This window comes from Neophocaena asiaeorientalis, unplaced genomic scaffold, assembly GCF_003031525.2.
Source record: "Neophocaena asiaeorientalis asiaeorientalis breed wild unplaced genomic scaffold, Neophocaena_asiaeorientalis_V1.1 scaffold406, whole genome shotgun sequence".
In the NCBI taxonomy this organism is placed as follows: domain Eukaryota; kingdom Metazoa; phylum Chordata; class Mammalia; order Artiodactyla; family Phocoenidae; genus Neophocaena; species Neophocaena asiaeorientalis.
In genome coordinates, this window is record NW_020173381.1 from 659,867 (window position 1) to 666,732 (window position 6,866).

At 40.1% G+C, this 6,866-nt stretch overlaps 1 pseudogene; it reads left to right on the plus strand.

Annotated features, from left to right (window-relative positions):
• Window positions 1-56: 56 nt before the first annotated feature.
• The window catches only part of LOC112400655 (tRNA wybutosine-synthesizing protein 2 homolog), a 13,849-nt pseudogene continuing 7,039 nt past the window's right edge, over window positions 57-6,866 (plus strand).

Here is a 6,866-nt window from a genome sequence, read left to right on the forward strand (position 1 = left end):
GCGCGTGAGCCGGAAACTCCTAGGCCAGAGGGACGCAGGGTCCCTCCCCCGGCGTTATGCCGTCAGCAGCCGGCACGCGTTACGTCCACGAGAGTGCTACTACCCCAGCTTCCCCGGCCCTGGGATCCCGCCTGAGAATAGCTTGGTTCTGAGCTGGAGCTTGGCTGATTTGAAGGCTTTTAGTATGTAGAATTCCTTATTACTCATTTTTTTCTTAGGCTAACGCAAGTAATTGTCGACCACAATAATGAGGCGGCGGCGGCTTTACCATGGAAACAGGGAAGTCCTATGGTAAGCAACCGTGGCATTTTCATTTTAGTTCCGCCCTGTTACGGGAGGGAAACGACTTGGCCACGCCCCAGCGGCGTGCGTTTTATTCTTTTGTAAAAGCTGTGAACCTTCAGGGGACATGAGGAAAGACAGTCGCGGCAGCCTAGAGAATGAGGGGCGCTCAACGTCAAGGCGCCCACATAGCTGAGGAGATGGGGAGGTAAACGCAGAAGAGACCCCTACATGCTCTCGTGCAGCCTCTGGGCTCCAAGTGTTTCGTGGTGGTGAGGGGGCGGGGCGGCGGAGGACGTTGGCAGGCAGGGTATCTGAAAACTTCGGAACGGAAAATATCTTTGACTGGTTGTACGCCGGAAGCAGCTAAGATGATTTTAACTCGGGTTGCTTTGGCTCCAGAGGCTGCATGTTTAAGTGCTGTATCTACTGCCTACCAGTATAACTCAGAATTTTTAATGGCGTAAGTTTTAATTTTTAAACCGTTTTTGGAAAAGAACTTAGAGCATAGGGCCTAGTGATGGTGGATCACTGTCTCATAATAATGAACCACCGAAGAATAGGTTGAGGCGCTTAGCCAGGGCTTGTTCTGCCATCAGCCATTTGTGGAGAATGGATTGTTGGTTCTATCACTTCATCAACCACCCCTACTGGTTATAAAAGAAGACATGTGTACAAGGGGTATTTCCTAAGCTTTTGGTTTTTTATATTTGTGTTTCAGTTATAGACCATGTGCCTGTGACCCCATGCCTCATTGCTGTTGTCCATGAGGGTCTTTTCCCTTCATTGCTACGCTCCCAGGGTGACACATTTCTTTTGCCTCCAGGTTGTAGCAAAATGAAGACAGAAGGTGTTGTCTGATGCTGTTGTAGGTATTATGACTGAACCTCAGTTAACACAAGGAAATAGGTGCTGTATGAAGAGGTAGGGGAAAAACTAGGAAAGATGCATTTCTACACAAATGGGACTAAGTGTTATTTGGGGGCTTTGAGCAGAAGAGAAAGGGTATGTAGTAGAGAATCAAAGAATTTGGGAAACCACAGGCAAGATTTGTGGGGCATTGGCAGAAAGTTTTGTGGTAAAGTCCTGAGTTCTTATCCAATTTTGTTAATGGCACTAAGAATATTGGATAAGGTACCAGTGAAGCAAACAAAGACATTCAATATTGTGAGGGCACAGAGACTTGGGTTATTTATCCTGGCCATGAAAGGTCATACTTCCAAGGCTGGAGTAAGTGTTGCTTATGTTTGGTCCACATTTAAATTTCCTCAGACAGTCATGGAATGAAATCTCCCTTTGGAAGGCAGAAACCTATGGATAGACAACATTTCACAAAAAAGATTCCAAATAGAACTGTAGCATTACCCAAGTTAGGAGGAATCCTCAGTGGTGCCTGCAAGACATAAGGTAACTTGGGGCCCTCAGAAAGCACATGAATGTTGACACAGATCCTGGTCAGTATCTGGCTATAGGTACCAATTGGCTAGCTTTCCAGAAAGAAATATCATTCCTAGGTTTTGCACTACTGCATTATTAACAGTGGTTCTGCACCAATATTTATACTTTCTGAGAATGTTTGAGGGTTCAGGTTTGAGGCTACTCTACAGATAATTGTCTAACCCATCAAAGCTGGTTATTCTGGTCTTTCAGCTTTAGCATTTTCATTTATATTTCTTATGTAACTACTTCTCAGTTCATGCTCAGTGAATATATTTCCTGTATTCCTTTCCCAGAATCCTGTTCCTTCAAAGGAGGTTCAGGATTGTTCACCTGCTCAAAGTCTGCCTCATTAAATATGTTGCTTGGTAGCAGGCCAGGGAGTTGGGTGGTCAGTTGAATTGGAGGATTTCCTTTGTTCTTGGCAGTGGCATGCTGACCTCTTGTTGCTGAATGAGGACTGTTTCCAAACCAAGCATTGGGAAAAACAGTAAGAGGGGAAGAAGTCTTTTGAGTTTTTTCTCTAGGAACCACCAGGCTTGTCTGAAACTTTTGTCTGTTTGGGGGCTTGTTCTGTTTCAGAACCAGAACTCTGGGAGACCATTGCCTTGGCACATGGAATTCAGGGCCTAGCAAGATGAAGGTGGATATCACTGGATAGCACTTAAACTCCAACAGTATGCTGCTAGGTGAGCATGGCTCGGTTGAGCATGTGGATAATGGCATCAGGCTGGGGTAAACAGGGTAGTGATTAAAAAGAGCTAATATTTGTGAAGGGCCATATAGATTACAAAGCTTTTTTACATAGATCTCACTTGATTCTCACAAAACCTGGGAGATGGTTTTAGTATGCTATCTTTTTGTGGTAAAATATACATAACAAAATTTACAGTTTTAACCTTTTTTTTTTTTTTTGCGGTACATGGGCCTCTCACTGTTGTGGCCTCTCCTGTTGCGGAGCACAGGCTCCGGACGCACAGGCCCAGTGGCCATGGCTCACGGGCCCAGCCACTCTGCGGCACATGGGATCTTCCCGGACCGAGGCACGAACCCGTGTCTCCTGCATTGGCAGGCGGACTCTCAACCACTGTGCCACCAGGGAAGCCCAGTTTTAACCATTTTTAAGTGCATAGTTCGGTGGCATTAAGAATATTCACATTGTGCAACTATCATCATTCTCCATCTCCAGAACTTTCGTATTTTCACAAACTGAAACTCCATACCCATCAAACACTAATTCCCCATTCTCTCCTCCCCCCAGCCCCTGGCAACCACCATTCTACTTTGTCTCTATGAATTTGACTACGCTACATACCTCATATAAGTGGAATCGTAACACTGTTTTTCTTTTTGTGATTTATTTCAGTTAGCATAATGTCTTCAAGGTTCATTTATGTTGTAGCATGTATCAGAATTTCCTTCCTTTTTAAGGCTGAATAATATTCCATTGTGTGTATATACCACATTTTGTTTATCCATTCATGCATTGATGAATACTTGGATTGCTTCCACCTTTTGACTATTGTGAATAATGCTGCTATGAACATGGGTGTACAAATATCTGTTTCAGTCCCTGCTTTTAATTCTTTTGGATATATACTCAGAAGTGGAATTGCTAGATCTTGTGGTAATTCTATGTTTAATTTTTTGAGAAACCATCACACTGTTTTCCACAGTGGCTGCACCATTTTACATTCCCACCAGGAATGCACAGGGGTTCCCATTTCATCCTCACCAACATTTGTTATTTTCTGGTTTGTTTGTTTTTTTGATAATAGCCACCCTAAAAAGTATGAAGTGGTATTACATTGTGGTTTTGATTTGCATTTCTGTACTATATTGGAAAAACCTACTGTTCTCCTCTCCTGTGTGTCTCCTTTACTTTCACATAGAACACTTTACTTTTGACACTTCTGGTCACCAAATGTGTGGTGGGGGATTTTCCTCACAACAAGCAATTCTCTGCGACACCAGCTGGGTGTCGTACAGTTTAACTCAATTCTGACACTATCTACCTGGAGATAGCATCAGATTCACAGGTTAAGGGCTCAGTCCCACAAGACTGCTTTCCACCCCCACTTATGCCAGTCACAAGCCCAGGTTATCACCTGTGTTTTTGACCAATTGGCTATAAATCAGAGGTTCCAGCGACTTCCTCCTTGGGTTCAGTTAATTTGCTAGAGTGGCTCATAGAACTCGGGAGAACAGTTACTTTTATCAGTTTACTAAAGGATATGACAAAGGATACAGTTGAACAACCATTTGAAGAGATATATAGGGTGAGTTCTTCAAGGGTCCCAAGTGCAGGAGCTTCTGTCTCTGAGGAGTTGGGGGTGCATCATTCTCCTGGTATGTGGATGTGTTCATCCACCTGGAAGCTCTTTGAACCCCCTACTTTGGGGATTTTTATGAAGGCTTTGTCACATAGGCATGATCAATTATTACTCCATTTCCAGCTTCTCTCCCCTCTCTGGAGGAGGGGGAGGGGGCAGAGCCAAAAATTCCAAGCTTCTGATCATGGCTTGGTTATTCTGGTGACCAGCCCCCATCCAGGAGCTCACCCATAGTTGCCTCATTAGAACAAAAAATGCTGCTAGTGCTCTTATCATTTAGGAATTTATGAGGCTTTTAGGAGTCCTGTGTAAGGGATGGGGTCAAAGACCAAATATTAGAACAAGAGATGCTCCTAGTGCTCTTAGGAAAAGGTTTTAGGAGTCTGTGCCAGGAACCGGGGACATAACCAAATATATATATTTTCTGTTATCTAACACCTAAGGATTAATGAGGTTGAATGTCTTTTCATGTGCTTATTGGCCATTTGTAGATCTTCTTTGGAGAAATATCTATTTAAGTCCTTTTCCCATTTTTTAATCTGGTTGTTTGGTTTTTTTTGTTGTGGTTGAGTTGTAGGAGTCTTTAAAAATATATTCTGGATCCTAATCCCATATCTGATATATGATTTCCAAATATTTTTCCCATTCTGTGGGTTTTCTTTTTACTGTGTTGGTAGTGTCCTTTGGATACACAAAAGTTTTAAATTTTGATGGAGTTCAACTTATCTATTTTTTTATTTGTTACCTGTGCATTTGGTATCATTTCCAAGAAATCTTTGCCAAAACCAGTGTCATAAAACTTTTCTCCTATGTTTTCTTCTGAGAGTTTTATAGGTTTAGCTCTTACATTTAGATCTTTGGTCCAGTTTGAGTTAATTTTTGTATATGGTTTAAGGTAAAGGTCCAACTTTATCCTTTAGCATGTGGATATCCAATATTCCCAGCGCCATTTGTTCAAAAGACTGCCCTTTCCCCATTGAATGGTCTTGACACCCTTGTTGAAAATCATTTGACCATTGACCATATATGTGAGCGTTTATTTCTGGACTCCCTATTCTATTCCATTGATCTATATGTCTGTCTTATGCCAGTGCCACACTGTTTTGATTATCGTACAATAGATTTGTAGTAAGTTTTGAAATCAGGAAGTGTGAGACCTCCAACTTTGTTCTTTTTCAAGATTGTTTTAACTTCAAAATCCCTTGGGGTTCCATGACTTCTAGGATAGATTTTTAAAAAAATTTCTTCCAAAATGTCATTGGGATTTTAATAGGGATTGCTTTGAATTTGTAGATTGCTTTTGGTGGTATTGACATCATAACAATATTGCATCTTCCAACTCATGAACATGGATGTCTTTCTATTTATTTGTGTGTTCCTTAATTTCTTTCAGTAACCTTTTGTAATTTTCAGCATAAAAGTCACCTTCTTGGTTAACTTTAATCCTGAGTATTTTATTGTTTTATATATATATATATATATATTTCACATATAACATTATATTATTTTCAGGTGTACAACATAGTGATTCAATATTTGTATATATTGCAAAATGATCACCACAGTAAGTCTAGTTAACAGTCATCACCACACATAATTTCAACTTTCTTGTCTTGTGATGAGAACTTTTAATATCTACTCTCTTAGCAACTTTCAGGTACACAATGCAGTATTACTAACTATATTCACCATGCTTTACATTACATCCCAGGTCATATTTATTTTATAACTGGAAGTTTGTATCTTTTGACCACCTTCACCCTCCGGCAACCACCAGTCTGTTCTAACTATGAGATGTTTTTTTTTTTTTTGGATTCCACATGTAAGAGAGCTCATATGGTATTTCTCTGACTTATGTCACGTAGCATAGTGCCCTCAAGGTCCATCCGTGTTGTCACAAATGGCAAGATTTACTTCTTTTTAATGGCTGAATAATGTTCCATTGTATATGTATACTACATTTTCTTTATCCATTCATCCATCCATGGACACTTAGGTTGCTTCCATATCTTGGCTATTGTAAATAATGCTGCAATGAATATTGGGGTGCATATATTTTTTCAAGTTAGTGTTTTTGTTTCCTTCAGATAAATACCCAAAAGTGGAATTGCTAGATCATGTAGTAGTTCTATTTTTAATTTTTTGAGGAAACTCCATACTGGCTTTCCATAGTGGAAAAGCCGCTTTCCATAGTGGCTGTACCAATTTACATTTCCATCAACAGTGCACAACAGTTCCCTTTTCTCCACACCCTCACCAACACTTGTTATGTCTTGTCTTTTTGATAATAGCCATCCCGACAGATGTGAGGTGATATCTCATTGTGGTTTTTGATTTGCATTTCCCAGAAGACTAGTTGTGTTGAGCACCTTTTCATGTATGTTGACCACGTGTATGTCTTCTTTGGAAAAAAGTCCGTTCAGATCCTCTGCCCATTTTTTTAATCGGATTGTTTGCTTTTTTCCCTTTTGAGTGTTATGAGTTCTTTATATATTTTGGATATTAACCCCTTATCAGATACATGATCTGCAAATGTTTTCTCCCATGTGGTAGGTTACCTTTTCATTTTGTTGATGATTTCCTTTGCTGTACAGAAGCTTTTTGGTTTGATGTAGTCCCACTTGTTTATTTTTGGTTTTGTTCCTTTACTTACTCTTTTTGATGCTATTATAAATGGAATTGTTTTCTTAATTTCTTATACAGATTGTTCATTCTTAGTGTATAGAAATGCATCTGGCTTTTGTATGTTATTTTTTATACCTTAAATATATATGTTTTTTAATTAAAAATGTGTAAAAACATTAAAACAGAAAC